The sequence below is a fragment of the Kogia breviceps genome, chromosome 18 (assembly GCF_026419965.1).
Source record: "Kogia breviceps isolate mKogBre1 chromosome 18, mKogBre1 haplotype 1, whole genome shotgun sequence".
In the NCBI taxonomy this organism is placed as follows: domain Eukaryota; kingdom Metazoa; phylum Chordata; class Mammalia; order Artiodactyla; family Physeteridae; genus Kogia; species Kogia breviceps.
In genome coordinates, this window is record NC_081327.1 from 43,326,818 (window position 1) to 43,350,289 (window position 23,472).

General features: G+C 38.9%; 1 long non-coding RNA gene across 10 annotated transcripts in view; it reads right to left on the minus strand.

The window, feature by feature from the left end:
• Positions 1-23,472, minus strand: part of LOC131744416 (uncharacterized) — a 198,617-nt gene that overhangs the window by 43,603 nt on the left and 131,542 nt on the right. For all 10 annotated transcript variants that reach the window (XR_010837967.1, XR_010837966.1, XR_010837962.1 and 7 more), the window contains one exon: positions 1,886-2,032. This is a non-coding gene — a long non-coding RNA (uncharacterized lncRNA). The remainder of the gene's footprint in view (positions 1-1,885; positions 2,033-23,472) is intronic.

Here is a 23,472-nt window from a genome sequence, read left to right on the forward strand (position 1 = left end):
CCTTGGCGGGTGAGCACTTAAATGTTGGGTTTACAGAATAGAGTAAATGGAATAGTAGTGACAATCTGCTCACTGCCATTGCCTGTTTTGAGGTGGTTTGAATACACAGGTTGGGAGCAGCGGTATCTAAAATGAGACTGTGAGAGTGAGTGAATTGTACATGAAACAAAACTGAAAGAGGAAATCACCAAAGGAATGCAGCAAGAGGATCTTTTTACCCCAAAACACAGGAAGAGTTTTAAAAAATACTATTATTCTAGTAACCTGTAAAATAAACATCAGGAAGAGGCATGGGAACAACTGAGTAAAAACTACATTAGCCCAGAGAAAAGGCTTGAGTATAGCCTCTGCATATATGAACTCATCAGTGACACAGGCTTTAGGAAGCTATGGCTCTGTGAACTTTCTCATTTTTAATCAGAAACAGTGATGGTACTGAAAATAAGATTGCTGATACTCATATGAGAGGGCTGGTAAAGGCTATGCAGTATGACTGGTGAGTCATTCTTCCTTTTCTATGAGGATAATAACATATAAATGAAGCTTTGGCATGTTGCCTGTACATAGGATATTATCATACGGTATCTGTCTTTGATTTCTTGGTTATATGGTTCTAAGTTTGACGTTGTTTGAATATTTTTCAAAGTCTGATTTGTATTCAGCTGAACTTGTTTCTTTCAGTAGTGTAAAGATGATGTTCCACTGTTGTCTCATTCGAATTGTTTCTAATAAGAAGTCTGCTGCCATCCTTATTTTTTTTAATGTACTCTTCCTCTTTTAAGATTTTTTCTCTTTACCACTAGTTTTATTGCATCATGTTATGATGTGCCTTGGTGTATTTTCATTTATGTTTCTTGTGTTTGGGATTTGTGGAGCTTCATGGATCTGTGAGGTACTACTTTTTGTCAAAATTGGAAATTCTTCAACCATTATTTCTTCAAATCTTTTTTTTTTCTTTTTTTTTTTTTCTGTCTACTTCATTCCTTCTCCCCTTCACCTTCAGGGATTCCAATTATATATGTATTAGACCGTTTTAAGTTAACTCATAGTTTACTGGTGCTCTGGTTTGGTGAGGTTTCTTTTTTGGAGGCAGGGCACTCTACTCTGTGTGCTGCTTCTTTTTTTTTTTTTTTTTTTGGTAGCCCATACGGGGAATGAATGTGCTTCATTTTTGACCTTCCATGTCTCTACTTAATTTTTGAACATATCACATACAGTTAAAATAACTGCTTTACTGTCATCCTCTGCTAATCTATGTAAGTTCTAAGTTGGTTTGATTATTTTCCTCATGAAGAATTGTGTTTTCTTGCCTCTTTAGAAGTCTAGTAATCTTTGATTGGATACCAGTTATTGTGAATTTTACCTTGTTGAATGCTGGATATTTTTGTATTCCTATAAATTTCCAGTTTATTCTGGGATGTGCTTAAGCTACTTAGAAACAGTTTGGTCCCTTCATACCTTATTTTTAAGTTTTGTTGGGCAGGACCAGCACACTAACCAAGGGCTAATTATTCCCCATTACTGAAGAAGGAAACTTCTGAGAACTCTACTCAAATGTTCCATGAACTTTTTCTGACCCTGTATGTGCATCAGGTGCTGTTCCCTCTTACCTTTTGGGCTGGTTCTTTCTCAGCCTCAAGTAGTTTCCTAACATGCATGCACCGGTCATCACTTTTCTGAATAATCATGGAGGACCCTGTGAAGATCTCCAGAGGTCTTGCTTCTCTGGTACTCTGTCCTGCAAATTCTAGCTGCCTTGCTTTTCCCAGACTCACCTTTATCTCCTCAGCTCAGGGTGTGCTGGATTCCACCTAGATTCCTCACCCTAAGTTGTAACCTGGAAACTCTCTTTAAGGCAGTAGGGTGGGATAATCAAAGGGCTTACCTTATTTGTTTCTCATCTCTCAGGGATCACTGTTCTTAACTGTATGGTGTCCAGTGTCTCAAGAACCATTCTTTAATATATTTTGTCTTGTCTTTTTAGTTGTTTCAGCTGGGAAAGGTACATCTGGTCTCTATTGCTTCATCTCAGCTGAAAGTAGAAGTCAAATATAGTTTTTAGATATATATAGTAAGAGTCCTGCATACCTTTCTAAGTCACTACCTATGCTTATGAAATTTCCTAAAAGGTGTGATTAACTTAAGAGTCTGATTTCCCCAACAGACTTCCCTGAACATGATGGATGCTGACTCACTTGTAGGATCAAAGCTTGAAACTGCTTCATCCTTTTGCTTAATCACAGTGATGAGCAGTGAAAGAAATGTAGGTAAATGCATAATTCTGGCCACGTTTTGCCTTGCCATAATGCCACATAGAGTGGAAAAACCAGTTAGGTTTTGAAGTTGTAAGTCAGCCCATGAAGCAGAGGTATGACTGACAGTAAAACACTATTTCAGCTCTTCCCCCTTGATATAAGGGTTATCACTATTCATAAAGGTAATTCAAGTAAAAAAGAAACACTTTTATTTCAATGACGTCCTTCACACAGATCATTTTTCAGGCTAACTAAATGTGGCTCAAGGAAATCCATTAACTTGGAAGTGTGGTTCTTACTCTGAGATGAATTCATTGCACTCAAAGGGCTTACCTTATAAGTAACACAGAAGAATGCTAAAAATCTGGCCTCAGCAGACACTAGTCATTCTTGTGAAAGTCAACTTATATTTGTTTGTTATGTTTATTATTTTGGCAGATATTTGATCCTACTTAAATTGGTAATATAATAATATATCCATGATAAGTGAAAAACTTAAGTGTTAACTCATTACCTGCTTTTAAAACTCTCAAGATTTGTTCCAGGGTACCCTTCCCACTATGCTTATCTGCAGATAATCTGCTCCACTAACACCAGTCTACCTTCCAAACACACCCTGTACTTTTCCCTCTATATTTAAAGCCTTAACTAATGTCATTCACTAGATGACATCTATCTCATCACATCTGTCCAGTCCCTTTTCTGAAAAGATCAATGAAACTAAAAGCTGGTTCTTTAAGAAGATAAACAAAATTCATAAACCTTTAGCCAGACGCATCAAGAAAAGAAGGGAGAGGACTCAGATCAATAAGATTAGAATGGAAAAGGAGAAATTACAATGGACACCACAGAAATACACAGGATCATAAGAGACTGCTACAAGCAACTATATGCCAATAAAATGGACAACCTAGAAGAAATGGACAAATTCTTAGAAAGGTACAGTCTTCCAAAACTGAACCAGGAAGAAACAGAAAATATGAACAAACCATTCACAAGCACTGAAGTTGAAACTGTGATTAAAAAACGCACAACAAACAAAAGGTCCAGGACCAGATGGCTTCACAGGTGAATTCTATCAAACATTTAGAGAAGAGTTAACATCTATCCTTCTGAAACTCTTCCAAAAATTGCAGAGGAAGGAACACTCCCAAACTCACTCTGTGAGGCCACCATCACCCTGATAACCAAAACCAAAGATACCACAAAAAGAAAGAAAGAAAATTATAGGCCAATATCACTGATTAACACACACACAAAAATCCTCAACAAAATACTAGCAAACCAAATCCAACAACACATTAAAAGGATCATACACCATAATCAAGTGGGATTTACCCAAGGGACGCAAGGATTCCTCAATATCTGCAAATCAGTGTGATACACCATGTTAACAAATTGAAGAAGAAAAACCACATGATCATCTTAGTAGATGCAGAAAAAGCTTTTGACAAAATTCAACACCAACTTATGATAAAAACTATCCAGAAAGTGGGTATAGAGGGAATCTACCTCAACATAATAAAGGCCATATATGACAAACCCACAGCTAATATCATACTCAACAGCGAAAAGCTGAAAGCATTTCCTCAAAGATGAGGAACAAGACAGGGATGCACACGCTTGCCATTTTCATTCAACATAGTTTTGGAAGTCCTTGCCATGGCAATCAGAGAAGAAAATGAAATAGAAGGAATCCAAACTGGAAAAGAAGTAAAACTGTCATTGTTGGCAGATGACATGATACTATACTATATAGAAAATCCTAAAGATGCTACCAGAAACTACTAGAGCTCATCAATGAATTCGGTAAGGTTGCAGGATACAAAATTAATACACAGATATCTCTTGCATTGCTATACACTAACAACAAAAGATCATAAAGACAAATTAAGGAAACAATCCCATTTACCACTGCATCAAAAAGAATAAAATACCTAGGAATAAACCTACCTAAGGAGGCAAAAGACCTGTACTCTGAAAACTGTAAGATAAGAAATTAATGACACCAAAAGATGAAGAGATATACCATGTTCTTGAATTGCAAGAATCAATACTGTCAAAATTACTCTACTACTCAAAGCAATCTACAGATTCAATGCAATCTTTTTAAAATTACCAATGGCATTTTTCACAGAACTAGAACAAAAGAATTTTAAAATTTGTATGGACACACAAAAGATCTCGAATAGCCAAAGCAATCTTAAGAAAAATACAGCTGGAGGAATCAGGCTCCCTGACTTCAGACTATACTACAAAGCTACAGTCATCAAAACATATGGTACTGGCACAAAAACAGAAATATACATCAATGGAACAGGATAAAAAGCCCAGAAATAAAACCACACACGTATGGTCAATTAATCTATTACAAAGGAGGCCAGAATATACACTGGAGAAAAGACAGTCTCTTCAGTAAGTGGTGCTGGGAAAACTGGACAGCTACATGTAAAAGAATGAAACTAGAACATTCTCTAACACCATACACAATAATAAACTCAAAGTGGGTTAAAGACCTAAATGTAAATTGGACACTATAAAACTCTTAGAGGAAAACATAGGTAGAACACTCTTTGACATAAATTGCAGCAAGATCTTTTCTGACCCACCTTCTAGAGTGATGAAAATAAAACCAAAAATAAACAAAAGGAACCTAATTAAACTTAAAAGGTTCTGCACAGTGAAAGAAGCCATAAGCAAATGAGAAGACAAGACACAGAATGCTAGAAAATATTTGCAGATGAAGTGACTGACAAGGGATTTATTTCCAAAATATACAAATAGCTCACACAGCTCTATGTCAAAAAAACCAAACAACCTAAACAGAAAATGGGCAGAAGCTCTAAATAGACATTTCTCCAAAGAAGACATTCAGATGGCCAAAAAGCACATGAAAAGATGCTCAACATCAGTATCAGAGAAACGCAAATCAAAAAGTACAAAGAGATATCACCTCATACCGGTCAGAGTGGCCATCATCAAGAAGTCTACAAACAATAAATGCTGGAGAGGGTGTGGAGAAAAGGGAACCTTCCTATATTGTTAGTGAAAATGTAAATTGGTACAACCATTATGGAGAACAGTATGGAGGTTCCTTAAAAACCTAAAAACAGAACTACCATATGATCCAGCAATCCCACTCCTGGGCATATATCTGGAGAAAACTATAAGTAGAAATGATAATATGCACCTCAATGCTTATTGCAGCATTATTTACAATAGCCAAGACATGGAAGCAACCTAAATGTCCATCGACAGAGGCATGGATAAAGAAGATGTGGTACATATATACAATGGAATATTACTCAGCCATAAAAAAGAATGAAATAATGCCATTCGTAGCAACATGATTGGACCCAGAGATTATCATGCTAAGTAAGTCAGACAGAGAAAGACAAATATCATATGACATCACTCATATGCAGAATCTAATTTTTAAAAATGATACAAATGAACTTATTTACAAAACAGAAACAGACTTTTAGATATCAAAAACAAAGTTACCAAAGGGGAAATGTGGGGGGAGGGTAAAATCAGGAGTTTGGGATTAACACACACACACTACTATATATAAGACAGATAATCAACAAGGATGTACTGTATATCACAGGGAACCCAACTCAATATTCTGTGATAACCTATATGAGAAAAGAATCTGAAAAAGAATGTGTATTTGTATAACTGAATCACTTTGCCTTACACCTGAAACTAACACAACATTGTAAATCAACTATACTCCAATAATTTTTTTTTAATTGGTGCAGCCACTATGGAAAACAGTATAGAAGTTCCTCAAAAAATTAAAAATATAACTACCATATGATTCAGCAATTCCAGTTCTAGGTATTTATCCAAAGGAAGTGAAATCACTATCTCAAAAAGATATCTGCACCCCATATTCACTGCAACATCATTTACAATAGCCAAGACATGAAAACAATCTAAATGTCCATCAATGGATGAATGGATAGCGAAAATGTTATATATATATAAGATGGAATATTATTCAGCTATAAGAAAGAAGGAAATCCTGTTATTTGCAACAACATGGATGGTAACATTTAGGGCATTATACTAAGTAAAATAAGTCAAAGAAGGACAAATATCATAAGATCCTACTTATATGTGGAATCAAAAAACCAAACTTAAAGATATAGCAAACAGATTGGTGGTTGCTAGAGGCTGGGGGAGTGGGTAAAATGAGTGAAGGTGGTCAAAAGGTACAATCTTCCAGGTAGAAGATAATTAAGTCCCAGGGGTGTAATGTATAGCATGGTGACTATAGTTCTGTTAACAATACTGTATTGTAAATTTGAAAGTTGCTAAGATAGTAGATCTTAAAAGTTCTTACACAGACAAAAAAGTGTAACAATGCGTGGTAATGGATTTTAACTAAACTTACCTTGGCAGTCATTCTGCAATATACCCATATATGAAATCATTATGTTGCACACCTAAAACTAACAATGTTATATGTCAATTACTTCTTAACAATAACAATAAATAAATGAATGCTGATGGTATAAAAAATAGCTGTGTAGCTTTTAAAAATACATAGAATTTAAATACACAACATTAGCATTTAGGTCAGAAGAGGGTAAATGGAGTTAAAATCCTTTATACTTCTTGTATTGTCCATGAAGCATGTGAAAGTACTGATCCCCATTAGGCTTTTGTGTGTTAAGAATGATGGTTTTAATTTTTTTTTAAGTTTCATGTATTTATGCATTTGTAGTCAATATTCAAAATATGACACCGAAAGAGCTGAATGTTCAATCAGTTCAATAAATGGTCTATAAATTGAGAAGGCATTCTTGCCATAGAGGAGAAATCAGCATTCAGAAAGAGAAACAAACATTTAAGTTTTTAATTTTCATAACTTCGTTAGGAAAATAAAATACACCCACTAGCCAAACCTCAAACTCTAGTGCCTTCAAAAAAAAAATCCTTGAGTACTACAGACTTATTTTAAGTCAAATCTACTGAGGTATAATCTAAACACAGTAAAAATCATCCTTTTTAGGTGTACAGTTTTATGAGTTTTGACAAATGTATATGTTGGATCACTACCACCAAAATCAACATATAAGATATTTCCATTACCCCGGAAAAGTTCCCTCCTTTGTTGTCAGTCCTCTTCCAATCCCCATCTCAAGCACCACTGATTTGTTTTCTTTCCCTATAGCTTTACCTTTTAGAGAAGAATATAATATAAACAGAAGTATACAGTAGGTAGCCTTTTGTGTCTGGTTTCTTTCACTAAAGGATAAGGCTTTGGAGATTCATCTATGTTGTTAAATGTGTCAACAGTTCCTTTTTTTTTCATGGAATAGTGTTCCACTGTGTGGCTATACCATGATTTAGTTACCCATTCACCAGCTGATGGATATTTGGGTCTTTTCCAGTTTGGGACAATTTTTAATAAAGCTGCCATAAACATTCATGTGCAGATCTTTGTGTGGACATATGTTTTATTTTCTCTTGAGTAAATACCTAGGCATGGGATTGCTGGGTTTTATGGTAAATGTAAAATATAACTTTATAAGAAGATACCTCTGGTAGACAGACTCTAAGATACCCGCAATTATCCCAGCCTCCTAGTATTTATGCCCTGTGTAATACGATTCCCTTGAGTGTAGGTGGAACCTGCTTCTAACCAATAGAACACGGCAAAAGTGACAGGATGTCACTTCCATGATTATATTACATAAAATTTTAACTTTCGTCTTGCTAGCAGACTTCCTCTATTTATTCTCTTCTTGGTTCTGATGAAGTAAGATGTCATATGAATTAGCCCATTAGCAAGAAACTGAGGGCAACCAACAGCCAACAATGAACTGAGGCTCTCAGTCTGATGGCCCACAAGGAGCTGAATCCTGCCAACAATGACATGAGCTTGAAATCAGATCTTTCCCCATTTGAGCCTCACACAAGACTCCAAGCATGACTGCCACCTTGACTGCAGTCTTGTTAGAGACCCTAAACAGAGGACTCAGTAAAGCTCAGCCCAGAATCTTGAGTCATAGAAACTCTGATATCACACATGTGTTGTTTTAAACAGCTAAGTGTATATAATTTATGTGGCAACTGATAATTAATACACTGCCGCTTTTCTAAAATGATAATACCAATTTACATTCCCATCCACAATGGGAGTTCCACTTGCTTTGCACACCCACTAGTACTTGGTAGTGTCAGTTTTTCTAAATTACAACATTCTAAAATGTGTGAACTGGTATCTCACTGCAATTTTGTGTTTCTCTTATGACTAATAACTTGGACTATCTATTCATGTGCTTATTTGCCATGCATCTTTTTATTTTACTAACATTGTATTTTGAATACCAGAGTTTTAAAATTTCAAGACAATTTGTCAATTTTTCTTCTGTGGTATGTACCTTCTGTGATCCAAGAAATCTGTGCTAATCTAAGGTCACTTTAGACTTTTAAAGACTTTCTCCTACATCTTCTTCTAGAAATCTTAGAATTTTAGATTTTACATTTAAAGCTATGATTCATTCTGAGTTATTATTTTTGTATAGGATGTGAAGCATGGGTTTTGCTATTCTATTATTATTATTATTATTTTGCATATAGATGTCGAATTGTTCCAGTACCATTTGTTGGAAATATCATTCCTCCATTGAATTACCTTTGCATCTCTGTTGAAAATCAATTGACCACATATGTGTGGTACTATTTCTGGACTCTATTCTGTATAATTCATCTCTATATCTATCCAAATTGACACTGCATTGTCTTGATTACTATAGCTTCTTAGTAAGTCTTGAGATCAGGTACAGTAAGTCCTCTAGCTTTGTTCTTCTTTTTCAAAATTGTCAATTCCCTCTAATTTGATGTATATGATTCAATATCATACCCATCAAAAACTCAACGGGCTACATTGTAGCCAATTCAATAAGCTAATTCTAAAATTTATATTGTGTTATGGTCTAAATCTTTGTCTCTTCCCCAAAATTCGTAAGTGGAAAACCTAATGTCCAAGGTGGTGGTATTAGCCAGTGGGGGTCTTTGGGAAGTGATTAGGTCATAAGAGCAGAGCCCTCATGAATCGGATTAGTACCCTTATAAAAGAGGCCTCAGAGGGCTAGTTCATTCATTTGCCACATGTGGATACAACAAGAAGTCTGCAACCTGGAAGAGAGCCCTCACCTGACTGTGGTGGCCTCCTGATCTTGGACTTCTAGCATCCAGAACTGGGAGAAATAAATTTCTGTTTGTAACCTACCCAGTCTGTGGTATTTTGTTATAGCAGCCTGAACAGACTAAGACATGGAAATACAAAAGACCAAAAAGAACCATAACACTCTTGAAGAATAAACACGTAGACTATCTTGTTCTACCAGACATAAAGGCTTGTAATAGAGCTTATAGTAATTAAAACAGTGTGAATAGATGCATAGATGGACAAACAGAACATAGAATAGAGAGCCCAGAAATAGACCCACACATATATGGATACTTAACTTATGACAACATTCAGAGCAGTAGGGTAAGTAACAATGGTCCTTTCAATAAAAGGTACTAGAAAAACTGGGTATCCATGGGTGAAAAAATATGAAACTGGACCCCTCTGTAGCATCATTTTCTACAGATGGATTATAGACCTAAAATCTCTTTCAGCAAAACAATATAAAATTTTTAGAGGATAATATAGAAGAATATTTTCATGAACTTGGGGTAGGGTAGAGATTTCTTTTTAAAACATCATTTATGAAGAAAGGGAGATGCTGATAAATTTGACTGTATTAAGAACTTCTTCAGCTTATCAAAAGACACTAGATAGAATATGAAATGTAAGCCACAGAGGAGGAGAAAGCATTTGCAACATGTATAACTAAACAAAGTACTAGTATTCCCATATACAAAGAACTCCTACTAAAGTCATTAAGAAAACAACACACAAGTGGATAAATCGGCAAAAAACCTCAACAGGCATTTCACAAAAGAAGAAATTCAAAAGGCCGATTAACATCTGAAAAGATAATCTCATCAGTAATCAGGGGAATACAGATTAAAAGCACAACATGATACTATTACATATCCACAAGATTAGCTAAAATCTGACAATACCAAATGTTGCTACTGGAGTTTAAGAGTTTTGAAAACTCTTAAAAACTGATGTGGGCATGTAAATTGGACAACACTCTGGCATTATACAGTAAAGACAGAGATATGCATGACATATGACACAGCAATTCCACTCCTATTTGTATACCCTAAAGAAACTCACCAACAGGTACTCACTTGCAGTACAAAAACATTATTCTAGCAGCCCTTTTTGTGAAGACCTCATACCGGAAACTTTTATTCATAGATCAAGACTTACAAAGTAAAACTTTAAAGAAAAGCAAGAATGTAATTTCCATGAAAGCCAGGACAGTGGTTACCTCTACTCTAAAGGTGGTGATGAGAAAGGGGCATGTGGAAACAGGAAAGTGTTTCCGGAGTTCTGGAGTTCTGTTTCTTAAACTGGGTGATAAGTTTTTCCTTTATATGATTTGGTTAAACTGTACTTTTAAGTATTTTAAGCCCTTCTCTGTATATGTGTATGTTTTCCACAGTAAAATGGATTTTTACATATACAAGATGCAATACAGGTTGAATAATAAACTAGAGCTTATATATAGAAATAAATAACAAATATATTTATTTTATACATATAAATGTATAAGAGTGTGTGTGTGTGTGTGTGTGTGCGCAATGAGTATCTCTGATGGATTCAAAAGATACTAGTAACAGTGGTTGCGTTTGAGGAACTGGGGGGTCAAAGATGGGAGAGACTTAATTTTCATCTTATTTCCTTTTAACTGTTTGAATTTTATACCAAGTATATTACTTTTACAAAATGTGTTTTAAAATGTTATTTACAACATAACAAACAAGAAAAGAAAAATTACATCTTATACTAAATGAGCCTAATATTACAGTGGGCCAAGAAAGTGGGTTCATCTCAGGTTTACTCCAGTGAAGAAGAGATTTAGATGCAAGTGCTCCTTCTTTTGTAGCCACTGTTTACCTCTTTGGGATGCGTGGTACCAGCTCACATCCCTGGTTTTAAGTATTTTGGTACAGTGACACCATAATGAGTTTCATCACAAACTAGTGATGAAAAAGTCACTATAGTTCTGGGAAAAACAGAACCTAAACAGGTGACTTGATGAGGCTTAAAAGTGTGTCACTGACCTACTTTGGGTTTGATCTTGATGTTTATTGGTGATGAAGGCATCTCTCTCCCATAAACCTGACAATTTACTCCCACCCATATCACTTGGATATAAAGGCAAAGTAAATCCACTAACAAGTGCCCAGAATCATAAGGCACTTATAGAACTTAAAAACAGGCACACTTATAGACCTTAAAAACAGTTCCAAGGTTTTTCTTAAAGTGTTCTGTTCTTTCAGATAGCTATAAGTGACTTACAATGTGCTTTTTTAAAAACACTCAGGAAAACTTTTCTGGATGGCAATACTCATAGGAGGAAAAATGGAGACAATCAGAAGGAAGCTCCTATTTAGTAATATGTTTAGTAATTTAGTAAAAACTTAATAATTTCAGTAATGTTTTAATGCTAGGAATATGAAGGAAAGAAAATTTTATACAATAGTTAAAACCAATATAGCTGAGAACACTTCACTTAATCCTCTTTCCTAAAGGTCCATTATGATATCTTTTGTTTTCATCCAGTTCCAATCTCTTGCCTACTCCTCCTTAGCTTGCTGTATCAAATCCTTTTATGATGAGGACTACCCGTATACATTCCTCAGCTTGCTTGCTTGTTTTTTTCTTTTCTTTCTTCTCCTCCTCTCCCCTCCTTCTCTCCCCTTCTCCCCTCCATCTTCTCTTTCTCTCCCTCCCTCCCTTTCTTCCTTGTTTCCTTCCATGTATGTGGTTTGGGATCCCATTTCCAGTGACTGGTTATAAATACCCTTCCTTACAATACACTGAGGAATACACTTTTCTTCTTCTATATATTTTTACAGTTAAAAGTTCAAGTAAGGGGGCTTCCCTGGTGGCGCAGTGGTTGAAAGTCTGCCTGCTGATGCAGGGGACACGGGTTCGTGCCCTGGTCCGGGAAGATCCCACATGCCGCGGAGCAGCTGGGCCCGTGAGCCATGGCCGGTGGGCCTGCGCGTCCGGAGCCTGTGCTCCGCAACGGCAGAGGCCACAACAGTGAGAGGCCCACGTACCGCAAAAAAAAAAAAAAAAAAAAGTTCAAGTAAAGTAGTCATGCTGCTCAAGCCTTTTGGTAGACGTTCTTTTGGTAAAACATACCATAACATAGTGTGATAAAGATAAATGAAAGAAATCTACTGAAGGAAATGAAATATTTTCTGAAACTTCACTTCTTCTTTATGCGGGCCTCTCACTGTTGTGGCCTCTCCCGTTGCGGAGCACAGGCTCTGGACACGCAGGCTCAGCGGCCATGGCTCATGGGCCCAGCCGCTCCGCAGCACGCGGGATCCTCACGGACCGGGGCACGAACCCGTGTTCCCTGCATTGGCAGGCGGACTCCCACCCACTGCACCACCAGGGAAGCCCCAAAACTTCACTTCTTAACTTTCTTTTTAAAGAGTAATTTATGTCGTAGTTTTTTTTTTTTTTTTTAATTTAAAGGTCCATTAGATATAAAGACTGCCTATATTAACATACAAGAAACTGATTCTCTAGCAAGAATTTACAAATGATTTCCTACATTTTGCTATCTAATTATAACCATTACAGCTAAAATTTATAAAGATAAGCACTCAAGATCAAAGCATCCCAATTTATTCAGTTTTAGGTTTGGACTCAGCACTTTGAAGTCATGTTCTTATTTACTGAAGGCCTAGAAGTGAATCACTGCAGATTCTTGACTCATGTGGTTGTGAATTCCATCAGAGGTCATTCCTTGTTTAGATACAAGTGAGATTCAAAGGTCAAGTGTAAATTTTTTAAGTAACCACCATGTTCTTGTCTTTTCTACCATAACTATAAGAAATTATGAACAGTGCCAATCTAGAATATGGCCTCCTCTGATTGCCCAAGAAGAAGAGAATATAAACCCCAGTGCTAATATGATATTCTAATCTATAAAGCAACAGATCTTTCAGGACTCTAGGAAATAGCTGGAGGGCCATCAATAGGAGCACCAAACCCAGGCAAGACATCCAGGACATCCACTCTGGGTTAATCTCTTAGCTTTCACAATAGGACAACATATCAAAAAAAGAAAAAGAAAAGGAAGCCAGCAGATATACTAGGGACAATGGAATATCATGTCTAATTATAGGAGAGCTTTGCTTATCCAGTGGCCCCTTCAGATAAAACCTCCTTGAGTTTGTTTTTTGTTTTTTTGGGTTTTTTTGCAGTATGCAGGCCTCTCAGGCTCCGGACGTGCAGGCTCAGTGGCCATGGCTCACGGGCCTAGCTGCTCCACAGCATGTGGGATCTTCCCGGACCGGGACACGAACCCATGTCCCCTGCATCGGCAGGCAGACTCTCAAGCACTGCACCACCAGGGAAGCCCTCTCCTTGAGTTTTTAATGTGTTTTGACAGGACACCTGCCTGAAGTCTTGCAGGACATCACTGAAAAGGATCTTCCTTGGTCTTTATTAGAAAATAATTTTCATAGTTGCCAAATACGAATGGAAAATGACTAGCTTAGAACATTGCTGCCCTTTATTTACTTCTTATTTGCCTGGGGCATTTCTGGACCTTCTCCAGGATATAGCAACTGCTCCACACCTTCTAGTTTGTGCAAAGCTGAGGACTAGAGCAACAGAGGAGATCCTCCTTATAAGACATATTTCTTCCCAGAGAAGTCTGTGTTTCTTTATGTTTATAACTGTATGCAAAAGAAGCTTGGAATTTGAGAGATTGTAAAACATGAAAAAGTGTTTGCAATTTGCCACATTCTAGTACTTAAGGCTCCCAAAGAAGCCATGTAGTGCATCTGACTATCCTCCAACAAGAACTGCCCTCTGATGTGTCTGAAAGAAAGGTGACCATCATGTGCAGACTCTTCATGGATTGGCTCTCTGTTTGGACAGTTGCATAATATCGAGATCTCTGATACCCTGTCTGGGGACAAAATTTTCTCATCTGTGCAGGTACCAGGTTATCCTGGAACACAGTGAAATAAAACATAAAACATTTCTTTTTGTCTATCGGGCAGAAAAATGATATTGCTTTGTTAAAATCTGGTTTGCTTCCCTTTTCTGTTACCTAACCAGTTCTTCAACCTGGAGCTGGAAGTGATTGAGACTTTAAAACACTTTTGTTACTGGTTGTTTTTTTCTAATAAGCACAATGGTTTACTCCCTTTGGAAGGCAGGGGCCCCATGTAATGAGTTGATGCTTCTGTTAACTCTAAGAACCCTTAATTATTTCCACCATTTTCTCCATGTGTTTCCTTCGCTGACTGTGTGAATCAGAGGCAGGCTGCTGGTTGTCAGAGACTGCAGAAGTCACTGGCCTTCCTTGTTGGCAAGGAACTGAATTCTGCAGCGTCTGAATTCATGGACAGAGTATCCTGTCTCAGAGTTAGTGCAGCACCTTCTGTTTTTAGTTTACTGGTGATCGGGGCACATCACAAGAACTTGGAGTGCAGCTAAAGCCAAATCAGACTTGACAGAAAATTATTAGCAGGGTACAGAAGGAAAAAAGATCCCCCTTCCTTTCTGTAATCAGGTTAATATGTGCATGGAATGTTTCACTTTAAAAGGTAGTGTGTTTTGGCAAAGCTGGTTTCTTCAGCAGAATTTCAGTTCCCATTATTCGAGGCTATCCATTGCTGCTCTGGCAGGGCCTTTGATCAGTAAACTCGGTGGGGGAGAAGGGCATAGGCATATTAATAACTTCAACATGTGGCCCTTCGGCCCAGCTGTACCCTTGTCTTGGAAAAAGGCCAACTGGAAAGGGTTTTCTTAACGTGACCTATGTATGCATATTTTGGAAAGGGGTAAAGGGAAGATAGGGGTTCAAAGAAGAAATAAAATCTGGTTTTATGGTAGTTCTTTCTTTTGTCCCGGTTCCCTACTTGGGGCATTCTGCTACTACATATTTGGATCCTATGGACTCTGGCTCCATCTTAAACTTTTACTATCTTCATTCCTTCTGCTATAATGTTATAAAGATTAAAGCTGTTGGTTTAATTTACATACTGGCTCAGGCAAGGTTAGGGAGAGGCAGGAGGCTCTGTAAGAGTCTGTTGGGATAAGAAATTAATGGGAACCAGGTGCCTGAAATGGGAGTCCAGGGTCCATTTTGCCAGGACTGTATCTTTTGCCCTTTCCCCCTGCATTGGTATTTTTGACTGTTTTATTTTAACAATCATAGGCTTTAGGCCTCATTAAATTACTGCCACAGACTAAAGCCCAGCCTGCTCTTTCAGTTTGTGTTTCCTTGTATTACTTCATACCATCTTCCTTTCATTTTCTTCTTCTGGGATGTTCATTTGCCATGTCCTTTTGAGGACCAGACCATGTCTGGTCCTCAAAAGGTTCCTGAGTGACTTTATACCATAGTCATGGAGAGCAGGCTTAGATCATCACAAGTGGCTTTTCAAAAATGAACTCAGCTGACATTCATCTCTTGTTCCCTCTCTCTCCTCCTCTTCCTCCTTCAATTTTATTATATCCTTACCATTTCCTTGATCCAAATTTTCCACGTTTCTAATTCCCTAACCGTCTGATACCAACTTGTCACAGAAGATTAGCAGGGAATGATCCCAGGGATGGGATGTGATACCCAAGGGCACTGTATTACCTAGGATACAAATATGACGTCTGTAAAAAAGGCCAAAAAAACAATGGTTTACACAAAGTAGCAATTACTTTTTGTGTCACGTAACAGTCCAAGCACGAGCAGCAGTGGGGCTGAAAAGGTGGTGCCATTGTCTCAGTTACCCTGACTCCTTCTCTCCTGTTGCTTTCTTATTCTCAACACACAGCTTCCATCATATAGTGTAGGATTGCTTCTCCAGTTCCTGTCCTCACAGCAGAAAAGGAGAAAAGTGGGGGAGGGCATGCTCCTTCCATTTTAAAAGAATTAAGTTGTACTTACTACTTATAGTCTACTGTCCAGAACCTAACCACCTGGCTACACTTAGCTGCCAGGGAGATTGGGACATGAATTCTTCAGCTGCTGGTTTTCTCTGCCACAGAAACCTGCTTAGCATTTTGTTTCAGATAACTATGGGCATTGTGAAATTGTGAAAGTTATAAACTGTACTAGTACAACTATGCTGTCTTCTTGGAAAACGTGAAAATTAGAAGAAAAGAACAGGTAATAGTATGACGGTTATGTTTTGCTTGTTTTTGAACTACTGTTCTCTGATCACCTCAGTCATTTATTCAAGCAACAAAGGAAGCATGCCAGATACTGTACAAGACTCTGGGCTTACAAAATTGCCTTTAACAGAGGACTTGCCTTTATGTATCTTCCCAGGTCAAGCAGTCAGACAAAAATGCCGATGCGCATGAACATGGAACTTCAGGGGGACTTTCAAAAGGAGTTTGTTCAGCAGATAAAAGGAAAAAAGTTAAGTAGGAATGGGATAATTAAAAAATCTTGTATGTCAGAATAAGAAGATTCAAATTTATCCAGTAAAAGGCGATAGTGAAATACCAAAGATAAATTACCAAGAAATAACATGAATAGATTTCACTTTCAAGGGTATGATTCTACTAAAAAAGAGTTACTTTATGAATTTGATCACATGAAAATTTAAAAAAAATCGACTTGGCAAATAGATCAGATCAAGATGGCAGAGGAGCAAGACGTGGAGCTAACCTTCTCCCACAAATACATCAAAAATACATCAACATGTGGATCAATTCTCAAGGAGCATCTACTGAACGCTGGCAGAAGACCTCAGATCTCCAAAAGGGTAAGAAAATCTCCAAGTAACTGGGTAGGACAAAAGAAAAAAGGACAAAAAAGAGAGGAATCGGGATGGGACCTACGCCCCTGGGAGGGAGCTATGAAAGAGGAAAGCTTTCCACACCTGGGAAGTCCCCTCACTGGCAGGGAAATCAACCAGGACAGAGGGGGAGCTTCGGAGCCTCAGAGGAGAGCGCAGCAACCAGTCTGCAGAGGGCAAAGCAGAGAAAGACCTGCACAGATGGTTGGTGCTGCTGCCTGGCACTCCCCAGCCTGAGACACTCCTCAGCTGAGGCGGGCGGGGGCTGGGTGCTGAGGCTCGGGATTCGGAGGTCAGACCCAGCAAGAGGACTGGGGCTGGTTGCCTGGAGACAGCCTGAGGGGGTGAGGGTGAGGTGCGGCACAACTGAGGGAGTAAGGGGAGAGCCTGGGCCCACCAGAGAGGCAAGGCGCCATTGTGGGGAGTCGTGGGAGGAGAGGAGTGGGACCACCATAGGAGCTTCTTTCTCTGTGCCCTCTCTCAGGCAGCAGGGCACCGCCTACATGAGCTCCAGGGGCAGGCATGAGGCACTGATGCCATCTCAGACTCCACAGGTGGTGCAGAATGCTGCCACCACCGAGGATCCTGTGACCAGGTGGCAACCCCTGCCCCTGCCTCCCCAGGAGCATGCATGGGCCGTGCACCTGCTCACCCCCTATCAAGGGGATAACAGCCAGCATAAGCTGAGGAAAGAGATGGCAAGCATCCAAACCAAAAACAGCTCACAAACCAAAAAAATACTAAACCCACACAAGCTACACAGAGACATTCCCACGTATAAATAGCCCTCCAAAACTACAGTAGATAATTGTTTCCCCTAAACTCGCAGAGTAAGAGAAATAAAACCAAAATGAAGAAGCAAAGGAACCATTCCCAGTTAAAAGAACAAGAAAGGGACTTCCCTAGTGGAGCAGTGGTTGAGAATCTGCCAGCCAATGCAGGGGAAATGGGTTCAAGCCTGGTCCAGGAGATCCCACATGCTGTGGAGCAACTAAGCTGGTGCGCCACAACTACTGAGCCCATATGCCACAACTACTGAAGCCTGCGCACCTAGAGCCCGTGCTCCACAACAAGAGAAGCCACTGCAAGGAGAAGCCTGTGCACCACAATGAAGGGTAGCCCCCGTTCACCACAACTAGAGAGCCTGCGCACAGCAACAAAGACCCAACGCGACCAAAAAAAAAAAAAAAAAAAAAAAAAAAAAAGACCAAGAGAATTCCACTGAAGGAACAAACAGTGAAACAGACCTCTTCAGTATAATAAACACCAAAGTTCAAAACGGAGGTAATGAAGATACTGCAGGAATTAAGAAAGGCTATTGAAAGAAATGTAGATTAGTGTAAAAAGGAACTAGAAACTATAAGGAGGAGCCAAGAGAACTCAGAAAATTCATTTGCCAAGATGAAAGCTGAGCTAAAAGCAATAAATAGCAGAATGAATAATACAGAAGAAACTATAAGTGATATGGAAGATACAATAATGGAAATTACCCAGTCAAAAAAAGCAGACAGAAAATCAAATGAAAAAAAATGAAACCAATGTAAGAGACCTATGGGGCAATATAAAGCATGCCAATACATACATAATAGGGGTTCCAGAAAGAGAAGAAAGAGAAAAGGGGTTTGAAAATATAATTGAAGAAATTATGGCTGAAAACTTCCCAAACCTAAAGAAGGAAACAGATATCCAGATACAAGAAGCACAGAGTGTCCCAAACAAGGTGAACCCAAACAGAACTATAACAAGACATATAATAAAAATGGCAAAAGTTAAAGAGAGGATTCTAAAAGCAGCAAGAGAAAAACAAAGAGTTAATTACAAGGGAAACCCCCATAAGGCTGTCACCTGATTTCTCTACAGAAGTGCTGCAGGCTACAAGGGAGTAGCAAAACATATTCTAAGTCTTGAAAGGGAAAAATCTGCAAAACAGAATACTCTACCAAGCAAGATTATCATTTAGAATAGGAGGAGAAATAAAGAATTTCTCAGACAAGCAAAAAGTAAAATACAGCAATACTAAAACTACCCTAAAAGAAATAATGAAAGGTCTCCTCTAAATAGAAAAGAAGCAAGAAGGTATAGGAAGGAGGAAATCACAACTGGAAAGTAAATCACTTAAATTAGCCAGTATACAGATCAAAAAGAAAAAAAAAAACCTATTTGTGAAAGCAATGAAGAACACAAAGAACTGCAAAAGGATAAACATGAAGATGTGAAAGGACATGAAAATCCTAAAATATGGGGAAGGAGAGTAAGAAACTGTAGATTCCTTTGTTTTTTTAAGAATGTGTTTGACCCTATCAGTCCAAAGCAAGCAGATATAGGAAGGGGTTAATATACTTGAAAAACAGAGAAACCACTAATCAAAAACACACAACAGATCCACAAAAACCAAAAAGAAGACAACACAAGCATCAAATAAAAGAAAATCATCAAACCACAAAAAGAAAAGAAAAAGAAACAAAGAAAAAACATAGAATCAACTACAAAATGTTTAAATGGCAATAAATACAGATGCATCAATAATTACCTTAAATGTCAATGGACAGAATGTTCCAATCAAATGACATAGAGTGGCAGATTGGATTAAAAAAACAAAATCCTAGGACACACACAGATTCAAAGTGAGAGGATGGAAAAAGATATACAAATGGAAATGACAAGAAAGTGGGAGTTGCAATACTCATATCAGACAAAATAGACTTTAAAATGAAGGAGTTCTCCTTCTTGCAAGGGCACTGGAATCACAATGAACTGCTGAACAACTATCAACAGGAAGATCCTGGAACTCACCAAATAAGATACCTCACATCCAAAGACAAAGGAGAAGCCACAATGAGACGGTAGGAGGGGCGCAATCATGATAAAATCAAATCCTATAACCACTGGGTGGGCGACTCACAAACTGGAGAACAATTATACCACAGAAGTCCACACAATGGAGTAAAGGTTCTGAGCTCCACGTCAGGCTTCCCCATCTGGGGTCCAGCAATGGGAGGAGGAATCCCCAGAGAATTGGACTTTGAAGGCCAGTGGAATTTGAATGCAGGACTTCAACAGGACTGGGGGAAACAGAGACTTCACTCTTAGAGGACACACAAAAAGTCTTGTGTGCACCAGGATCCAGTGGGAAGGAGCATTGACACCATAGGAGACTGAACCAGACTAACCTGCTAGTGTTGGAGGATGCCCTGCAGAGGCAGGGGGTGGCTGTGCCTCACCGGGAGGACAAGCACACCGGCAGCAGAAGTTCTGGGAAGTACTCACTGGCATGAGCCCTTCTGGAGTCTGGAATTAGCCCCACCAAAGAGCCTGTAGGCTCCATTGCTGGGTTGGTTCAGACCAACCAACAGGGAGGGAACACGGCCTAACCCATCAGCAGACAAGCAGATTAAAGCTTTACTGAGCTCTGCCCACCAAAGCAACAGGCAGCTCTACCCACCACCAGTCCCTCCCATCAGGAAACTTGCACAAGCCTCTTATTTAGCCTCATCCACCACAGGGCAAACAGCAGAAGCAAGAAGAACTACAATCCTGCAGCCTGCAGAATGAAAACCACAATCACAGAAAGACAGACAAAATGAAAATGCAGAGGATTATGTCCCAGATGAAGTAACAAGATAAAATTGCAGAAAACCAACTAAATGAAGTGGAAATAGGAAACCTTCCAGAAAAAGAATTTAGAATAATGATAGTGAAGATGATCCAGGACCTTGGAAAAAGAATGCAGGCAAGGATCGAAAAGATCCAAGAAATGTTTAACAAAGACCTAGAAGAATTAAGAACAAACAGAGGTGAACAATACAATAACTGCAATGAAAAATACACTAGAAGGAATCAATACCAGAACAACTGAGGCAGAAAAACGGATAAGTGACCTGGAACACAAAATAGTGGAATTCACTGCCATGGAACAGAATAAAAAAACAAAACAAATGAAAAGAAATGAAGACAGCCTAAGAGACCTCTAGCACAACATTAAATGCACCAACATTCACATTATAGGGGTCCCAGAGGGAGCAGAGAGAAAGGACCGACCCGAGAGAAAATTTGAAGACATTAGAGTCGAAAACATCCCTAACATGGAAAAGGAAATAGCCACCCAAGTCCAGGAAGTGCAGAGAGTCCCAGGCAGGATAAACCCAAGGAGAAACATGCCAAGACACATAGTAATCAAATTGACAAAAATTAAAGACAAAGAAAAATTATTAAAAGCGACAAGGGAAAAACAACAAATAACATACAAGGGAAGGTTAAGGTTATAAGGTTAAGAGCTGATTTCTCAGCAGAAACTCTGTAAACCAGAAGGGAGTGGCACAATATATTTAAAGTGATGAAAGGGAAGAACTTACAACCAACAATACTCTACCCAGCAAGAATCCCATTTGGATTTGACAGAGGAATCAAAAGCTTTCCAGACAAGCAAAAGCTAAGAGCATTCACCACCAACAGACCAGCTTTGCAACAAATGCTAAAGGAACTCCTCTAAGCAGGAAAGAGATTAGCAACTTTAAACAACCTTGTACATATATAGACTGCTATATCAAAACCTCTTGGGAAATTTGGTGACCTTGTGGGGCAGCGGCAACATGAGAAGCAGATATTCTCAACCCAGCTAAAGCTCCCATCCGGGCTCCAGCTCCACCTCCCACTCCTGCTCCTCCTCCAGCTCCAGCTCCTGCTCAGCCCAAACAGCCTCCACCAGCCTCCGCTTTAGGAAATTCGCCCCCTCCTTATGCTTCAGCCTGCAAGGGACCAGAAGACATAAAGGTTTAGGAATAAAAAGGGAACCCAACACCCACAGCAGTAAAAGTCTCAATGTCCATCCAGGCATAAAACACAGCCGTGTGGCTGACAGGGTCTTGGTGCTCCAACCGGGTGTCAGGCCTGAACCTCTTGGGTGGGAAAGCCGAGTTCAGGACACTGGACCACCAGAGACCTCCCGGCCCCACATAATAGCAAATAGCAAAAGCTCTCCCAGAGATCTCCATCTCAACGCTAAGACCCAGCTCCACTCAATGACCAGTGAGCTACAGTGCTGGACACCCCATAACGAACAACAAACAATACAGGAACACAACCCCACCCATTAACGGAGAGGCTGCCTAAAATCATAATAAGTTCACAGACACCCCAAAACACACCACCAGAAGTGGTCTGGCCCACCAGAAAGACAAGTTCCAGCCTCAGCCACCAAAACACAGACATCAGTCCCCTCCACCAAGAAGCCTACACAAGCTACTGAACCAACCTTACCCACTGGGGGCAGACACCAAAAACAACAGGAACTACAAAACTGCAGCCTGCGAAAAGGAGACCCCAAATGCAGTAAGTTAAGCAAAATGAGATAACAGGGAAATACACAGCAGATGAAGGAGCAAGGTAAGAACCCACCAGACCAAACAAATGAAGAGGAAACAGGAAGTCTACCTGAAAAAGAATTCAGAGTAATGATAGTAAAGATGATCCAAAATCTTGGAAATAGAATGGAGAAAATACAAGAAACGTTTAACAAGGACTTAGAAGAATTAAAGAGCAAACAAACAATGATGAACAACACAATAAATGAAATTAAAATTTTTCTAGAAGGAATCGATAGCAGAATAACTGAGGCAGAAGAACGGATAAGTGACCTGGAAGATAAAATTGTGGAAATAACTACTGCAGAGCACAAAAAAGAAAAAAAAAAAATGAAAAGAATAGAGTTTCCATGCAAATCTGGAAAATTTTTGTCCTAATTCCATAAATAATGCCATTGGTACTTTGACAGGGATTGCAGTGAATCTGCAGAGTGCTTTCGGTAGTATAGTCATTTTCACAATGTTGATTCTTCCAATCCAAGAACATGCTATATCTCTCTATTTGTTTGTATCATCTTTAGTTTCTTCAATCAGTGTCTTACAGTTTTCTACATACAGGTCTATTGTCTCCTTAGGTAGGTTTATTTCTAGGTATTTTATTCTTTTTGTTGCAATGGTAAATGGCACTGTTTCAGAAAGAGAAAAACTAATACCATATGCTAACACATATATATGGAATAAAAAAAATGGTTCTGAAGAACCTAGGGGCAGGACAGGATAAAGATGCAGATGTAGAGAATGGACTTGAGGACATGGAGAGGGGTAAGGGAAAGCTGGGTCGAAGTGAGAGAGCAGCATGGACATATATACACTACCAAATGTAAAATAAATAGTTAGGGGGAAGCAGCCACATAGCACATGGAGATCAGCTCAGTGCTTTGTGACCACCTACAGGGGTGGTATAGGAAGGGTGGGAGGGAGACGCTAGA